The 19,469-nt window shown below is 38.1% G+C and overlaps 1 protein-coding gene across 1 annotated transcript in view; it reads right to left on the minus strand.

Annotated features, from left to right (window-relative positions):
• The window catches only part of SLC39A10 (solute carrier family 39 member 10), a 213,437-nt gene extending 198,622 nt beyond the window's left edge, over positions 1-14,815 (minus strand). The window contains exon 1 of the mRNA XM_052675030.1: positions 14,812-14,815. The gene's annotated coding sequence lies outside the window, so the exon portion shown is untranslated. The remainder of the gene's footprint in view (positions 1-14,811) is intronic.
• Positions 14,816-19,469: the final 4,654 nt, after the last annotated feature.

Genomic DNA, 19,469 nt, shown 5'->3' on the forward strand with positions numbered 1-19,469 from the left:
AGTTCCCATGCTACCTGTATTTAAACCAAGCTTATACCCCTCTGCCATATATTGCTCTCTGCTGGCAGATGAGGTTGCTAAGAAAGAACAGAAAAGATCCACAGAGAGTTTTCTTGATTTTCCCGTGAGAATACAAGAACAGTTTCCTGTTGTTCCCCCACCCCCCCACAGTAGTCTGTGGGTTGTAGGCAAAAGATTGAGCTTTTACAAACAATTCTGTAAATAAAAAATAAAACAAAAACCTGTAAATAATCCCTGTCTTCCTAGCAGAAAAGGCAAAACACATCAAGCTTTCTGCACTCTGGAGAAATCCTGATGTTTTGAACTCTGGGCAAGATGTTGGAAATTGCATCTTGGCTTCCCATCTGTTTGGATGAAAAGAGGCTTACAAGCCAAGGATTCTGCCAAAGCTCCTTTTCCATGTCACTTGGACATATTTCATAGTTATGGAGCTGATACCGGCAAAGAAAGGTTTGACAGAATGGCTCCCTGTGCCAGCAAGGACAAGCCAGTCACTAAATAGAGCACTGGGATAGGTGTTTTGTAAGCACGTGGTATTTTAGCCAATATGAAATACCTAGGATTGGATCAAAGTAAGTAAGAGAATACCTGATGATAATGCTAGCACAGAAAAACAGTGCATTGGTAACTTCAAACACAGTTATCTGCTCCAACTATTAACCTTAATGGATGTAACACTAAAATGCAAGGGAAAATAGAATGGTAATAGCAAAGCAGCAAAGTCTTGAATTGCAGCAAATGAGAACAAATCCAAATGCAGCAACCACAGAAACAAAGGAAGAAAAGCTGCTTAGCCCTAAAAGACCTCAGGGATACAGGGATATATAGCACCATCCCATTGCACACCCCCTCCTGCCAACCTTTAAATGAGGTCAGGGAAGGGGTGGAGCCAGGATCCACCCCTTCTGGTCACTCAAATGCATCACACTGCATTCACCTGTGTTCCCCTGGGTTGGCCCTGCCTTCTCACCAGTTGCTCAATCACTGCTTCAGGCCACAACTGAATATTTCTGCTACAACGGGATACCAAAGGAAGAGTATCCTCTACTGATGATTCAATATTGTTCCTTTTTTCACTTTTTTTTTTTTAATTTTTTTTTTTTTTAAACTCTGTTCCATATATAACAGGTGGTTCTACTGCATTTAACTAGAAACAGTTTGCTGGCTGCTCTATTAAAATAAAATAACATAAAACAAACATTGCTTGAATTTTGTCCATGCAAATTAAAAACGTGGAAAAAAAAAACCCTCTGAAGCTGGTAATGGCCTAATATAACAAGGTTATAAATAAGTTGCTCACTGTTCTCATGTATTTTTAGTAAAAAGATCTGGGAATAGCACAACAAATCCCCAGTGCCCAATTAAAGTCTCTTAACTAATTTAACAAATGCATTGTGAATGGGTAGCAGGAGATGCTTTAAATAAACATACATTTCACAGAGGAACTTTAATAGCGAAACAAATGGAAATTCAGTTCAAACGCTTTAGCTTTCTCAATTGTCCTTAATAAATTAGTCATAAGAAAAACAAATACAATTAACAAGCAAAACTGTCATGCTTCTACTACTTTTTTTTCCTTTTGCAATCCAGATGACAGCAGTTTCTGGTATGTCTTTTTAGGAATGCTTTCACTGAGAAAGTGTTCGAAGCCTCCCTGGAATTCTTTCCTTCTACCCAGAGTTACAATTATTTTGATGAGTTTTGTTTGCTTTTCTTCCAAACTCATCCCAATTCATTGGTGAAAAAACCCAATTTGCTTCAAAATCTGAGGCTGCTAACTTAGTGGCGAATTAACTCTGGGTCTGATTTAAGAAAAAGGCACAGATCTCTCCTCTCCCTCTCTCCCTTGGTACACCCTTGCCTGCCAGCCAACCGATGAAATGAAACATCTGGCTTTCCAGTGAAGATTGTTCTGGCATTTTGCCTGCACAAATTTTGTCCTTGCGGAATCCCTGCAAAGAGTGCAAACTGTGCTTCAATTAAAGAAGAGTGAAGGGCACATACAGCAGCTGAGCAGCATGTGTGCTGGGACTGGGTTTGATGGGCCAGCATCAGGCAGGAAGATCAAGTGCAAAAACAAACAGCTGTGGAAAACCTACTTGAGTGCAGACACTTAACAAACTGGGAGTTCAAAAATACGTCAGTCCAATGTCCCTTTCTGGAACACCTCAGATTCAGTAAGGTCATGGAAGGTTATCAAATCTTTCCCTCTCCTTTCTTTCTGATTCTTATTAAAAATAGTCTAAGAAATAGTCTGGCCATTCAGAAATCTTCCTTTTACATTAAAAAAGCCTTGTGGAAGGAGTTAAAAAAGAGCAATGGAAATGGTGCTGAAGGCTACAGAAAATGCCTTATGATATGTAACACAAAAGCTTATTAATAAAGCAAAAAGAATGGAAAATAATCACACTCAAAAAAAGAACATATCAGAAAATTTCACAATCTACTTAAGAGCATTAGGCTTTGCAGTAAAAAGTAAATAATTCTCAAAACTTGAAAATGAAGATTTCAGAGAAGTGTATAGAAAAAAATTAATTGTGAATGCATTTGGGAATGGCTATATCCAGAAAGATTAGGTTATGGGATGCCTACAAGAACTCTTGCAGTTCTTTTAGACATTTCCTGATTTTAAGAGCATCATTAATCCCAACGTAGTCTATCAGGCACCACTTAGACATTAAGGTGAGGTTTGACAGCCCACAAATCCAGATTTATACACGAACTCACCTAAGCTTCAAATGCTTGTGTACTAAAATTAAAATAAAAAAGCACTTAGGATGTTATTTGGTTGGTGAATCGAATGTCCAGTGCTCTGTGGCCTAAAATGTGTGGGTTTTATGTAGTCAGTGTCCATGCAGAAGTGCTGAAAGCGTTTCTTACTAGACATAGCTAACTTGGATTTTTTCATCAGCTGACGAAAACAGGATTCTCTTGGAGGAATCTGCAACTGCAGCTACAGAAGCAAAATTTCATTTATTTTCAATACTGCTTTGAGCAAGATACGGAGAGCAAGAAAAGAGACCAGCTAGAAAGCTGAGCAGATAAGCTGCCAATAGGTTGCTGCTCTTAATCTAAAATAACTGACGTTACTGTACGAAGTTACCGGCACATTTCAGAACAGAGCTCTGCACTGCTGGCAGCTCTGCACAGTCCTTCCCGCAGCCAGCACTCTCCTGGCACGCTCCACAAACAGAGGCTTTATCTGTTTGCAAAGCATTTGTGAAACGTGGCTTGACGACTGCAAAATACAAATAGCTCTTTGGCACTGCACATATTGCTGCTGGGAGCCTCTTCTGCAAATCCTACAAGCTGCAAGCGTCTGATGGGTGGCCAACACAGCCAAGTACAGCCACAGAGCTGGAGCACCTGAAGCTGCTGGATATGGTTTGCCCTCTCCCTGCCTCCTCTCACAGCAACTCACAGCTTTTCTGCTGGCAGATCCTCAGATAAAGTAGCTACATTTCCCAATTCACAACAATATTTTTAAACGTTTTGTTTCACGGCTATTTAGAAAGTAGACTTTCGTTTGTGTGTGCTCATGGAAATAACTTAGTGAGTAAATAAAATCTTTTCCTTCTTTCATTTAAAAAAATTTTATTTTTCCTTTCCTGGGGTATTTTTCATTATTGTATGTTTCATCAGCACTTGTGTGTGAATTATAATAAAGCAGCTCTGCAACCTCATTCAGAAGCAGCAGAAAACATAATAGTCACCACAAGTAAACAGATGAACAGAGAATCTGCAATTAATGTGCCTAGATGTGCCACGCTGATAGCTGTGACATTTAGTTAATGATGTCTGTTCCAATAAAGGTAATGTCTTATACTGGAGAGCTCCTTATTTTTGTTTCTTTCCTCAAACGAAACACTTCCGATCTGTGTATACTTTTCTCCTTTACTCTTCCCATACTTGTGCCAATTAGACTTCTCTCTAGGATGACAAAATGGCACATTGCAAGATAGCATTAACAAGATTAGGAGAATAGAAATGTGTTTTGTGGGCCTAGAATGTTTTCTTGTGCTCTTCCTTGCGACTCGGTGCAGCTCTGGTAGCATCATTTACTGAAAAACAGTGGAACTAAGGCTCCTGAGTTAAGAGATTTTATTTCCAGAGGTGTCTGATCTGCTGCAGTTACAAAGTCTATTGCATTTGCAGGAGTATGAAACTAATCAAGTCTCTCTTGAACTGATCTTGCTGTGATGCTTCTGAAAGTCTTGCCTGAATTTTAGAGAATATTGTTTGAGATAGAAGACATCAAATTTAGTGTAATTTGTTTCCAGTGCAGAAGGGGATAATTTTAAGCAAGAAAACCCTAACCAGATCTGCCTCACCCTATCATATAAGGGAAAATTGTCTGACAATGCCAGGAACAAATCAGTTGATAATAGCAGCTTTCAACAAGCAAATTTAAAATTGCAAAGGGATGAGTCTCAAGTCTGTATCTACAGCAGCTAACCCAGAGCTAAATAGAGCCATTTGAATATTCAAGTTTAGAAATATGAACATGAGAATGCAACTCGTGAAGTTCTTTCCCAGTAGTTCATCTCCAGTGATGTCAGGAAGTGGGTTTCCAACACATCCTGAGACAGTAACTCTGGGAACTGGTTTCACTCTCAGCTGTCATGTCTGCGTGCTTCTCTAGCTTAAACTGGTGAGTCTGCCATTAATTTGTTTTATATTCCCATTAATGTCCAATTAGGACAGCCACTTGAAGTCAATATTGTTAAGGGGAAAATCTAACAAAACATAATCAAATTCTTTCCATTCGATTAGCAATTTAGACTTGTAATGGACAGCTTAATAAGGCAAACTTATTAAAGGGCGTTTTACACAAATTGAAACCAGACCCTCAACTGGCAATGAAAGCTATTGTTCCTTTCCACTACACACTCCTTTTCCCTTGGTATTTTTCATGCTCTTGTTTTTCAGAGCAATTAAAAGTAGTTCTGAGTGGGTATTTACCCACAGCCACAAAAGAAACTTTAAATGCTTACAATCAAAGCAGCGTGCTTCCTGTTCTTCATTCCTTTAAAGTTTCCCCACGTTTGTATACAATACATCAGTTGTAAGGGAATTATACATTATACATTTGTCTGTGAGCAGGTCAGGATGTAACAAAGCAGGTCTACCTTGCCATTTCTGTCATGCGGTATGGGAATTACCATACCACCATTCCACCTTGGGTTTTCCTGTCCTTTCACTTTCCCAAGGCTGTCAGCATGGATATAGTTCTTTTAAAATATGGAAGTGTTTTTGTAATATGGACCAGACCCAAACCCGATTGAATATATTGCAGTGCGCTGTGAAAACCAATCTCCTGCAGGATATTTATCCTATATGACCAATTATTTAAAATGTCACCCATCATCTCATACCATGAATTGCTGTTATCATTCCCTCACCAATGCCTTCCAGACAGCCCTGAGCAGAGACAGGTTTGAAGGAGTGCTGTTCTGTTTCCCAGTTGCTGTACTGTGCTAAGACCAGGCTTTTCCTTCCCGAGCCTCACAGGACAAAACTTAATAATGTTGAATGTCTGCTTAATTAGTTTGGGGAATTTCTTTGAGTCTCTTTCACAGAAAATCCAGGGTGGAATTCAAGTCTCATACGCAGTCCTCTTATGGCAAGCACCTTAATGGTGTCCATAACATCTCTGTGTGGCAAATGTTTAAATACTCCATGCTTTCAGATTATTTTCTGTGGCATAACATTTCATAACAATTAAGAGATTAAGATACATTATTTTCTCCCCAGTTCTTCTAAGGGCCAGAAGAAATTGAAACGAATGAATTGATGTAATCTGAGCCTTGTGAACTGAGATTTTCACTCGGAATTTGACATTCATTCAATCATTTCAGAAGACACATTTCAAAGGTTTGGAGACTGCTTCTAACATGACACAATGTTAGAAAATGCACTGTGGATACTGCAAGGATGGGAACAAAGCCCTGCTCTCACGTTCTGGAGAACTAGGAAGTGCCTCAGGCTTTTGAAAGAGCCACAATGTGTAATCAAACACATGGATTTTGGAGGTCCTAATATAGGACAGGTTAGTAACAAATGCTTTTTAAAAGGAAAGCCGTGACAGAAAAGGTAACAAAATAATTAAATAAGCAAGCTGCAGTTTATTTTGTCTTTCATCATACTTTGTTCCTCATTACTATACTGAGTAATGAAAGAGTTACAGAGACAATGTAGATGTCATACTTACCTTTTGCCCAATCATCACACAAGTTTTATATTTTTGAACTTTTAAATATGCATTAGATTATTCTAGGAGGAAAAGATGGCTTAGACCATCTTTTCCCTGTAGAGCTAATCAAATCTGACCCATCTAACTTGTAGAAAGCTCATTTCTGGTTGAACCGTTTTTATAGAGGGAGGGAGAATTAGATTTTTTGTAATCTATGCAAAGCCTAACTGCCCTTGACTACTAAATCAACAGTTGATTTCTCATTTGAATTTGTGCTGCAATTTCATTTGCCTTTGTCTGGCAGAATGAGAGAAACCTTAATGTTCTCTTTGCCATACAAGGCATCCTTCGTGTGCATTAAAGAAATAGATATGAGTTGGTTCTAAGGAGCTCACAAGATTTTAAAAGTGGCTTTCTTTGTATATTGTAGTTTCAGAGCAGTAAGAGCACAGCAGCTCATGCAGACTTTATGCCTGTCATAACCCAAGGCTTTGTGTCTATAAGAGGATACTTGCATGTGGGAGAAAATATAGCCCTTGTAAAGGGCAAACTGCCAACATACATCCTTGCATGGAAGTATTACTTGAATAAAAAACAGGAGTGCCATTAACTTGTCTATTATTTCTGAATTAGCACTAGCTATATACATATATATTTAATTTGAGCCCCTTATTGCAACAGGAAGCAGAGAGCAGCCTTTACTTGGACATACAGGGAAGCAAATAATTTTAATGTATTGGAAGTCTATAAAAACAGAGAAATTCATCATTGTGATCCACAAGATATTTCTCTGCATTTCTTCACCTGCTGCTGTAGTCAGCTACTCTTGCTCAAATTCATAGCCGTTGATAGATACCTATTTCTCTCCCAGGCAAAATCTTAAATCTGAAATATATGTTCTGTTGGGATGGATATGCTTGGGAACTGTGCCATGCTCACGCTTTTTAATTCATTGTCAAAGGTACATGCAAGTCATGACAAGTAGATTCATATAGTTAGAAGGAAAAGATGAGAAAAGGGGTAAGAAAAAAGACACTTTTGTGATGAACAAGTGCAGCTCTTCTCCCTGTTATGATTTGATAAATGTAGCTGAATGCTTTTTCCAAACTTAAGATGAGACTTTACCAAGAAATGTGGATCTGTACTTCCTACTTCTTTTTAGGGTGAAAATGGCAATTTGTTATTACAGTTGTCTTAAAAGCATGTCCCCACACAAAAACAATCTTTTTTTTTTCTATTCAGTTTCCATATCTCTCCACTCCCATCTGGGAGAAGGGAAGGAAGAGGGAGAAGAACAGGAAATGATGAATAGGTTTAGTGAAAAAAATATCTACAGATACCATAAACACAGCAGAGAATTAGAGGATAGTGTGCTGTTTTAAAAACAGTTGGTTTTGGCTTTTATCTGTTTTAAACACACAATATTGTATTGCTGTATTATTCAATCAATTAAGAGACAAAATGATGCAAAAGTTGGTTTTGTCCATATTATCTAAGCTCCCAGATGCACAGAGCAAAAGATTGATTCTGCCTTTTGCTCTCTGTAGTGAGGAGGATATGATTATTTGATATGATTCCTAATCTGTTTCTCTTCCCCAATTTTCAAAGTTAATGCTTTTGTTTACATTGAGTTATTTTGGAAGGTGCTATGGGAAATTTATAATAATCGGTAAATGAAGGATTTAGAAATAGAAGGATAATTGCCTAAAAATCACTGGAAAAGAAAGAACAAAATCATCTCAGTGGTGCCATTGTATTAGTGAGGCAGAGCTGCCAGATTTTTATGGCTGCACGGTCAGGCACTGCAGAGGGGCTCAACTCTTCAGGCTCTGTCATCATTTTAAGGCAAAGGAAGATCATTCATTAATGTTACCTGTCTGGCTTCTCTCCATCCCAGGCCTGAAGCTTTATTTCAGAAACGTTTTTATTTTCCCTGTGTGGTTTGTAGTATTTTCTCTAGAATCCTCTCCTTTATTTAAATATTCAGCATTTCTTTCTGACATTGTTAATTTCTTGACCACGCTTAATCACCATCTTTCTTTTTGAGGTCTTTCTCTATTCCTGCCTTCCCATTTGTCTAATTTCCTTTTCTTTCCTTCTCTGTACAGACTGGCACAGGCCTCAGCACTCCAGAGAACTACTGTGCTCCCTGTGCCTCCTCACTAGCTGCCGAGCACAACGAGTTTGCAAAGAAATACACATCTATCAAAACACAGTTCGGAAGTCTGCTCTTTATAAACCTGACACTGAGGAAACAACAGAGAAATGTTGGATAGAAAATTGCTAGATATTTTTTCAACAGAGGATGTTTCACAGTGGTGGGTTCCAGAGCTATTTTGACATTTCCTCCCACTGATAAGACACTATGTCAAGAGTCAAGCAATATCTGACATTACCATATATGTAGGTTCTCACCTGTAAGAGATGCTGGAATAAGCTGGGGATAACCCTGACCTGGCCTCTGGCTGCGCATCTCTGAGAACAGAAAGGAGTTGATTAGATGCGAGGGAAAGGACCCAGGTGGGATTATGTGACTATAAATGGTCACAGTCAGAGAGAATGGCTAAATGCAAGCCTTGATGATCTTTCCAGAAAGCACCAGTAATGAGCAGAGCTGTCACAAAACCGGTAAGCTGGCCTGGTCATTGGCTCCCACTGTTTTAGTAGGTAAAAATTTCTGCAGATGTAGGCCAAGTCCCAACACAAATCTTTCTCTCCAAAATTGTCCCTGAGAGGGAAACATTTATACCAGATTGTATGTTTTTCTTTATTCCAATCTCTGTGTTTCAAAAAATTTCTTAAGGATAAACAGATAAGGAAATCTTCACCGTGTCTTCAAACTGTTTTATTTCCTGTCTCTTCTGAAGATCTAGTCTGAAGATGGTATTGCAACAGTTATTTGATTAAGCTATCCACTGCGTTTATTGTTGCAAAAAACTTTCTTTTCAAACTATCAAATATAGTAACTATGATCTAACATGAGCAAACTTTGCACACTCTGACTTGTAGCTAAAAGAGCAAACAAGACCTTCAATCAACATTTCTTCTGTATGTTCTAATTTTGAGACAATGCACAGCAACATGAAAATATTTATAAAACATTCTGAAAATATTCTCCACACTACTGCATATTCTCAAATTGAACTCAATAACACTGTACATTTCTCTGCGATCTGAATGAATGTCTTTAGATCAAACATGTCTAAATATTTTCTAAAATTCATATGACTGAAGAAACAGTGAATAGCATTTGTCAAGGCTGAGCTCCAGAAGGACGGAAATGGTGGAATCATTAATCACCCTTTGACGAAAGATGCACAGAAACTTCTTATAAAAGAGAAGAAACACAGATGTGATTTATTTTCTGGTCTGTCTGTTCATACTTTTTTTTTATAATACTGAACATCTGTGACATCTTCTGCTACTCAAGAAATACAAAAGCATCTACTGATCTATAAATATTTCTAGGTTTGACTTACATGTGATATAGGAATGGGCCATGATAAATAACAGCTAAACTTTATTGTATTCCTTGTGTGCAAGCACCAAAGTATTTCACAAGCAAGGCCAATATTAGTGTCCCTCTTTTGCAGATAGAAAAATGAAGACATAAGTAAATGAAATATGAAGAAGAGAACATGCAAATCAGCACCGTGGCAGAACTAGAGCAATGACTTATTTTGGCATACCACCCTCTTGCCAAGCCATGTTGATTCCTACAGTTAGGTGAATGGCTTCTGAATTGATACCTACCAAAGGAAGACCAAGATTTTAGCCCTGCCAAATGAATTCTCAATTCTAAATTCTCTACCTATATTATGGATTTGTATACCAACGTCTGTTTAAATAATTTTACAGGTAGCAAGAATCATCAGAATTAATATCTCAGGACAATCAGATGATTATAGAGATTAATACAAGGTTAATTTTTAAAACAGTTTACTCTTATCTGACAACTTACATCATCTGTGAGGTGTTGTTTTGTGATTAATTGTTCACATTTGCTGATGGAAACTGAGTATGAGCTAATTTTTCATAAGCAATATGTAGCAGATTTGATTTTGCTGCACTGAACTTCTATAACTAATTATTCCTTTTCATTTCTATGTAACTGTTGATACCAGAATAAATTTGAGGCAATCTGAAGAAAATTATTCATTACACCAAGGAAATGTGCCCTCAAGGTTTTCTTTTGCATAATAATTATCACTTTTGTATTAATGCTATGTTAAAGTTAATTGCATGGGAAAGGTGATGGTAAACATTTTAGTGCTTTCATAGGGAGTAAGTATTACTGTCATTATATTTCATTATAATTCCCATCAAAATCTAAGATATCTCAATATACCAGGAATATAAACCACAGAGTTAAAATTCTATTACTGTATAGCCAAATTTCAATACTTTTACAGTTCCTTATAATTTTATCACATAGGATTTTCAGTACTAAGCATTTACTTTGAGTTCTTTAACATTCAGGTGGTTAAATTTCATTTGTGTTAGAGGACTTATTTTCCAAGGATAAGCAGTCTGCATGGTGCAGAGAAGTGTACATGGAAAGGAGGGGATGAAGAGGAGGGGAGAGAAGAGCAGGTGAGAATAGGATGGGAAAGGAGAGGAAAAAAGCCATTAAAACAGGAATTGAGCTCTTTTCTTGGTTATGTGAAGTCATCTCAGAAGTGTTACTACCACATCATGATTCGTATATACAAATGGTACAGAATTATGCTGAAAGGAAAAATGTTTCTGAAAGAGTTGAACAGTGCTATTCCAAAGATTTCAGCACATATCCGAAAAATACTTGTAAAAGATTTTCTCTAATGAATCTGATTCTGTAACTTGTGAGACTCCCTTCTTCTAAACAACGGTGAAAGAAAGGCAAGTGAAAAAAGTTAACATGTAGTAGGGGGGAGTTAAATTCGGGAAAAGAAACTGAGTGAGCATATCCTCCTGTTACGTCAGTATGTGGCACTGGTAATCATTATGCAGTAGGTGCCCAGTCTATTTTCTGATTCTGCTATAATACTACATTTTTGAATAATAATAAAATTAATGCCCTGCTGTTTTAAAATTTGGTTTACATAGGAGTTTTCTGCCTCATTTGAGTCAAATCACTGAAGATTTAGAAGGTAACAGCACCACGAAAATTCAGCATTATAAATACCGAATCACATTATTCAAATTATATTGCTATGTTTGGAAGAAAAAGAAAGAAAGAGAGGAAGGGAGGAAGGGAGGAAGGGAGGAAGGGAGGAAGGGAGGAAGGGAGGAAGGGAGGAAGGGAGGAAGGGAGGAAGGGAGGAAGGGAGGAAGGGAGGAAGGGAGGAAGGGAGGAAGGGAGGAAGGGAGGAAGGAAGGAAGGAAGGAAGGAAGGAAGGAAGGAAGGAAGGAAGGAAGGAAGGAAGGAAGGAAGGAAGGAAGGAAGGAAGGAAGGAAGGAAGGAAGGAAGGAAGGAAGGAAGGAAGGAAGGAAGGAAGGAAGGAAGGAAGGAAGGAAGGAAGGAAGGAAGGAAGGAAGGAAGAAATCAGCACATAAAAAAGCAAATGAGATTATGTGCTTAGATTTTAGCAAAACACTTGATAGCAATTCCCAGGGAAACACATAAGAAAAGTGATTTACCTTATTTTGAATGGGAACAATGCTGTGTGGGCTGGGGAAAAACCCAGCTAAAGCACTGTACTTGAAGAACAATAAGGACAGTGGTGAGTGTCCTTGGAGAAAGTGCATCTTAACTAACACTTTCACACTGGTACTGAAGTAGGAGTAACAATGCAAGATTAGAGTAGAAAATGACATTAACTTACTAACAGTAAGGATAAGGAATCAAAAAGGGAAAAGAGCATAAAAGAAATTGCGAAGAGGAGTACAGGATCACAAAATGAGACTCAAACTGACAAATATGAATTCAGAAATACAGGAAAGATGTGCATGGAATAAGACAGTCAGCTGGAAAAAAAACACTGAAAACTCTACAGTGAATGAAATGCAGATTTTTAGTGGCATAAAGCAGTTGGAGAAGCCAGGCATTTTGGGAACTTTTCTAAGATATGATGCTGCAGAGAATAGTCACAGCTATCCAGGGCTTTTCCTGCTGAATCAACTATGCAGAACATGGCAGAATTTAATTTTGAACACAAAGGTACTCTAAAGCTATAATTCACACAGAAGTAATTCAAAGAAGTCAGAATCAGATTGCAGGAGAGACTGATTCATTAGAAAACTTCAGATAATCTAGTAGAATATGTCAGAAAGGTTACATCTGGGAATCTGTTAATAGTCTGGAAATATTTGAAGGCATTCTGCATAAGACAGAAATGGCTGCTATGTTACCAGTCTGCCTTGCTGGTCCACCAAGCAGAAGAGCAATAAAAAAAGCATACAGATGTCAGCAATTGCTGGTGAAGTACCTGCATTACTTCATAAGAGACTAAGAAATACATTATTTTTCTTCACAGACAGGCTAAGAACAGCAGTTTTCCAACTTTTCTTTCCCTAGGAAGTCTACCTCTGGCTGGGATGAAGAGAGAGTGCGCAGGGGAGGATGCTCTGCTAGCTCTGTGCTCCTGCAGACGGGCACTGGATAGACATGGTGGTGGTCTTGGTTTCTGCCCAAAGGTCCAGCCCTTTCTGCAGCAGCTGCTGCAGCTGAGGCCCACTCTAGGCTAGATTCTGGCCCATTCCCTGTGCTTTGGTGCACGCGTGTGTGATGTAAGACACTCAGACCAAGGCTGGATTCCTGACTTTTGATAGCCTCTAAATAAAAGCCTAGGAAGCAGTGGATTGTTAAAAAAAATTCCCCTCATTTGAAAAGTTGCCAATAAGCATGGATATTTACCAACTCACTTCTGCTGTGTCTCAGAGTTTCTGTATTTATTTATTAAATACAGAATTTGTATCTCATCTGAAAGTGCACTGTAGCCAAAAAATCATGGCCTCAAACAGCCTTTATATAGCTACCTAACAATGAGAATGAAGATACATTTGCAGGACTTACTGAATTTAAGTGGATTTTTTTTTTCTTAAAAACATTTAATACAAAAAATACGTACCAGTATCATGAAGGCACATTCTTTCAAAGCAATTATGACAAGTCTCGTGTTGTCTAATAACTGGAAGTATTGTGATAGCAATCGTAGAGGGTTTAAAGTTAGTTATGAAGTGTTACTTAGTTTTTTCCTCTCGTATTCCAGAAATAATGTAATATAAAATGAAAAGCAATAAAGTGTGATGGAACACATACATATTCTAAAACTATGCCTACCTCATATTTTTGAGAAGATTCTGGGACTCGAGTCATCCAGTCACTGGCAGAAGGATGGGCAGCTGAAGCAGCAGTGGTACACCACTCTAGATATGCTGATGTGACTGGCTGGTGGGGTGGGGGCTCACATTCATGCTTTGTGTAGTGCCAGATGTTTTCCAGCTGCATAACAGTTGTAAAGCTGTGAATGAATGGCAAAACATACTTCAATTCACCTTTCAGATTTTTTTTAGCTTAACTTAAAATTCAAACATCAAACTAAAACGTTCAACTTAATGTTTCAGCTTGACTGCTTGAAAGAGGGTATTTGTAGATTTACTTTAATGCTAAATTTAAAATAACAATTTTTCTTGTGTTGTCTGCACCACTGTCACAGAAAGAATAAAATGCATGGAAAATATACTCTCATCATTACTCAACAAACTGATCACACAAACAAACCATCTATACACAGTTCAGATTATAACATCAATACCAATGACTGAGGTTTTTAGGAGCAGATACCTCCACTGAGAATATTTACATATGAGAGAGAACTGAAACAAAATACTGGATCCAGTTTTAGAGCATATCAAGAACCAGCAAAAGCAGTTCATTAATTATAACAGGATTAGTGGATGCCTGAGGAATTGCTTACTTGAAGATAGCCTGATTATAGAGGGATGCTTAGATTTCTTTTAGTGAGAATAGTTTTTCTAGATGATTTTGCCTGGCTTCAGCTCTGTCATCATCAATGCAAATGACATGATTTGAGCCCTTAAAGACCATGCTACTTGTTTTCAATGTCCCAAAAATAGAAATGTCATCTCTCCTTAAAAATTAAAAAGTTTCTGTCTCTAAGCATAAATTGGACAACTTTTCATGGCCATGAGCTGCACTACAGACATTTCCATGAAATCATACAGCAGCAAGCTTTAAACTTCTTATCGTGTTGCAGAATGAAGTGCTGGCGTCTGTACTCCCACAAAGGGAGTTATCAGTTGCCACAGTTGTGTCCACCTAGCAGGAGACTGCAGGTATAAGGAGGTGTTAGAGGGAGAACAAAACCTCTCACTCCTGTGACACCCAGGGACTCAGAAGACCAGGCTCACCGTCACCATTCTCCCCTCCTCCATCTGCATGTTGCTCTGTGTTCTCAAGGCTTTACCCTTACAGTCCCTTCCAAGAAATGCATCTTGGTGGGCTTTTCAAGGGATCTGACACCCCTGAGGGAGTAAAACCACCACATGAACCTGTTCCAGGCAGCAGTCATCCTTTCATCCTCAACCCAGCTGAAATCCTGCCAGGCCCACACAAAAGCACTGATCACCGTAAAATAATGGGTAAATGGGTGAAGAGAGATCGGAGGTATCACTGGTGGAACTGGGATGTGGGGCTGTGGGTAGGAGAGGTCACTCCTGCTCTGCCCCAGGCACATCACACAGCCTGTCTGATCTCAGTCAGGTTAGGATCACCTTGGGAGTGCTTTGGAGGCAACACATTTGTTTGTGGCTTGGGCTTGTTTTTCATATGGCTTTGATACAGTTATATTTTTTATTTTCAAAATCTATTTCTTTTTCTTCCTTCCTTTTTCTTTCTTTTTCTTTCTTTTTTTTTTTTTAATCTTAGGAAATGTTGGACTCCCACTCATAAAATTTTCTGCAATACATGGTCTTTTAAAATCCAGCCTCACCTGCTATTATCAGTTGTGTCTTTTTTTTTTCTGACAGGCTGCTGGCAATCCAGCTATGTGGCATACAGTGTTTGATATCCCATGACTAAAGCACCTACTGAATTCAGAAACTGGGCTAAATTAGGCCCACAATTTTTAATGAATTTTGAATTATGCAGTTAATCTATTAGCGAGTTTTACAACTGTTTCATTCTGAAAGAAAAAAAAAGGAAAGAAATGCAAACAGACAGTAAAAAAAATGATATCTAGTTATTGGGCCACATGTGGTAGAATGCTGAGATTTTATTTTCTTCTGGAACTACTACCTCTTATAAAGCCCATCCGTCATATGTAATGAGGGCTGTCAGGAATATTTAGCTGAGAAATAGCTACTTGATATGCTAATGGTGGTCCCTTAGTGAATTCATTTGGTTCTGCTGCCTGACATTAATGGTTTTCATAATCTAATGAATGATGTGTGTAATAGAGGTAAGGCCACAGGGAATGACATTCTGAAACTAAGGGAAGTACTATATATGTATTTTATAAACATACGCATTTTTTATATATATACGTTCATGCACACACACACACACACACAGACACACACATATTCATAGAACAGAAAATTTTCTCCATAGGGAGAAACTACAAAGGTTAAGCAAAACTCCAATATTGACATTTTATACTGTAAATTCTAAAATATCTGTATTCCCAGGACTGCACGAAATACCAAGGAATGCAATAAACAGGAAGACTCCACTTTTACAACTCCTCTGTGCTCTTACTTCAGAAATGGAGACATTGTCCTCCAGTTCCTCTCAAGGACAGCATCCATCCCTGAAAACATCTGGTGGAAAAAAACAGGAAATCCTCAGAAATAACCACATCTGATAGAAGGATGCCATCTTACCCGTATATTTATCTCAAATGGCTTTGGACGAGGTTGGGGTTGAATACTAATGAAACAGATTATATTGCATTGCTGAAACCTTCCTCAAGTCCCTGTATCTGTTCTCATGTTTGTACCAACAAGCTACTGTGGCCATCTTTATCTGGCTAACTGCAGGGAATTTTGGTTCTAAGACTGAACTACAGTCCTGCTTAAAAAATAAAAAAGGGTTGGAATTAGGAATAAGGTCTTCTTAAAGAAAATTACTTAATGAGGTAGTTACACTTCTGACAAACCTCAGCTCTTAAATACAACGGAGATTTTCCTGATTTGTATATCTGTCCATTTTAACATGCTGCAGGTATGGATGCTTGCAGATTAATGCCACAGTTTGCCCTGTATTCTGGTAATGCCTGCATTTCTGCAGCCCAACTTTCTGCTGTCTTTCACATGCAGAATATCTGACTGTGGTCTTGATCTTCCAACTAACCCTGCATGTTAATTTTTAAAACAAAATTTTTAAGCAAAATAACAAAGATTTGCACTAGAAATAGGCCACAGCATATACTCCTATACAAACACATTTGTGGAAAATCATTTCCATAGTGCAGTTCCAGAAACTGTACCTCTGTATTAGCATGGTCCTGTCTTCTCAAGTCCTGGTCTCTCTATAAGAGTCTGAGTGGCCTTGAGGTAGGACAGATATACATGGCAGGGTGTCTTCTTTGCAGTGCCACAAGGTGTGCCTACCAACACAATCCAGCTGCACAACTGAGTTCACTCCTGAAAAATTAACAAAGTGAGAGCCCTTAATGATCTAGGGACATAAAGTAGAAGTGATTTGAGTCCATAGAGGATAGACCTTGCCATTCAAACTCAAGTGCTGTTTCTGCAAAGGAATTACAACACTGCACACCAGAGAGAGCATGATGGTTGTAATACAATTTGATTTTCATGCATTCATCATGTACCTGAAAAAGTGCTCCCAAAGCAATGGGTTTGTGCACGAGCATGAAATATACACTGAAATCTTAACAAAGAGGAATCATTAAATTATAAATTATATCAATTATAAAAGTAGTAAAGGCTACTACTAGACTGTTTCTTGTGTTTGATCTCATGTTATATGATATTTGTGTTATTTAAACAATTACAGAAGGGTGGAAAAACAAAATTAATGAAATCTGATGAAGAAGAAGGGCTGCAAATACCAAAGAAAAAAGAACTTACAGTACGTATCAAGAATAACAGGCAACCCTTGGAGTGATTGAGAGTGAAAGATAAGCGTATCTAGAAAAATTTATTACAAAAGAGATTCAATGGGAGGGAGCGACCTTGCAAAAACAACACTGCCAAACCTCGAGGAGATAACAGATTGGAAACTAGAGATGATTTTGCAGCAATGTAGCAAAGATAAGGGAGCATACGGCATAATTATGCTACAGAGCAGAAAAATAAAATTCCCTTATGTGTCTTTTTAGATGTACGTGTAGCTTTACCAGAGATAAACATCTTGGTAAACTGAATGGAATTCAAAAATGAACTACGGAGTCATTAGTATAGTTGGAGGGTTTTACTTAAGAGGGAGGATTAAAAGTCTGAATCTTGATTTGTCTGTGAAGCAAGAAGGGAATTGAACTGTTAAATGTCTGTAAACAAAATGGAATTGGATTGTTTACACAGGAATATGGAGATACCTGGTTAAGAGTGTTTGGAAAATCTCTTTGAATACTTACAATGTATCAGTTATGAAAAAAAACAAACCACAATCAGTGGAAATCTCACACTAATGGCTAACACAGAAAATCACAAACTTGGTTATTCCTCAAAGAAGCATTTTTGCTTGTACTGTCTTGCTGAAGCTGGTAAAGGGGCCGAGCTGAAATGGACAAACTGGTCTTTTAATCTCGCCTTCTGCAGATGCATGCAAATTATGTTTCTTGGTTTCTTCCCACAGCTCTATTTTTAGGAAACGTGTGCAGATGTGGAGCCTGGCTGTCCTGTTTACATTCCTTGAGAACTACTTTATCAAAGTGATGAGACTTCCTATTTTTAGCTACAGTTTTTAGGATGCATTTTGTACAGCAAGTTCCTGCTTGGTTGCAGGTGTACCCTGGAACCTCCCAAATAGCTCTTTTCATAGCTTGAATGGTTTAAAGCCTCTCTTCTCCTTTAAAGTCAAAGTTTTGTAGTTTCACACCTACTTTAAATAGTAACAGAGCTCCAATTTGGTGTTGAATTCCTATTGAAATTGAGAGAGTTAGGTGCTTGGGAGTCGTTGTGGGACCATCTTCAGGCTTCTAAATTTACTAAATGACAAATGATCTAAAGGTTTCTTAAAATTCTGCAGATACTTAAGTATAACTTATGTTAATTAGGTGACATATTCCAGGTTAAGCCTGCATCTTACACATAAATAATGGCGACAGTATGTTCCTGCTTAAAAAAGTAGTGATCTCAGTAAATCTAATTTCCTGAAAAATTTTAAGTACTCCCTGAAAGATTATTAATGATATTATTTGATTTTTATTTGTCCTTCTACCTGCCAGATGGCACAGTACAGATGGTCCTCTATCATACCATCAGTATTTTTGTTAATTTGAATGAATGCTTTAATTTATAAATCATTTATACTCCATATTTCGTCAGTATTGAATTAGAACTCAGGGTTATCATTTAATATATTGTACCGGTGAAAGAAGCTGTAACAAGATGGCCATCTAATGTTCTCCTCTTTCCAACAGATCATAGCTTTTCTAACGAATCATACTTTATTTCTTAAGGAAATCAAAACCCCCTTTATCAAAAGGGATGCTTCCCTGTGAGGGGCAGGGGAGCCAGGACATCCTTGTTACAGGATCTGATTTTTGTAGTGAGTGGGAGTTTGGTACAGATAAGATCAGAATCCAGGCTTTTCTGTATAGCCTGGAATATATATTTCTACTTCAGTAGTGATTTAGGAGGGAGTCTTATGGGACAGTGAAAACATACAAAAAAGTCTCAATCACTCACTTGAAAAGATCTACAGGGTTGACTAGAGAAGAAATATTCTGCAAAGAAAACTTCTGAACACATCAGTAGGCAGATTTGAAGAAGAATCTGCAGCAAAATCAGATAGCTTGAAAAGTAAACAGCAATCGTCATGAGAACAACTAACATCTACTGCATTTGCCTTGGTGAGTTGTTCAGTTTAAACATCTTTTTATTTCAAGAGTAATAAATATAATGGCAGTAGTTCTTGTGCAGCACATATAGGGCATGCAATGAGACAACTTTAGATCCCTTCCCCTTGTGAATTCTCCTCAGTCTGGAGCTGAGTGGTCACTGCGTCAGAGCAGGGAGAGCCCTTGCCTTACCCACTCTGCTAAAACATTTTCCAAGGGAAGGAACTGCTGCCTTTCATGCTTTTATCAACTGGGTATTTGCTTAGATTTACGTTTGTCTTTTCAAG

Source organism: Tympanuchus pallidicinctus, unplaced genomic scaffold (assembly GCF_026119805.1).
Source record: "Tympanuchus pallidicinctus isolate F22 unplaced genomic scaffold, pur_lepc_1.0 scaffold15, whole genome shotgun sequence".
Taxonomy (NCBI): domain Eukaryota; kingdom Metazoa; phylum Chordata; class Aves; order Galliformes; family Phasianidae; genus Tympanuchus; species Tympanuchus pallidicinctus.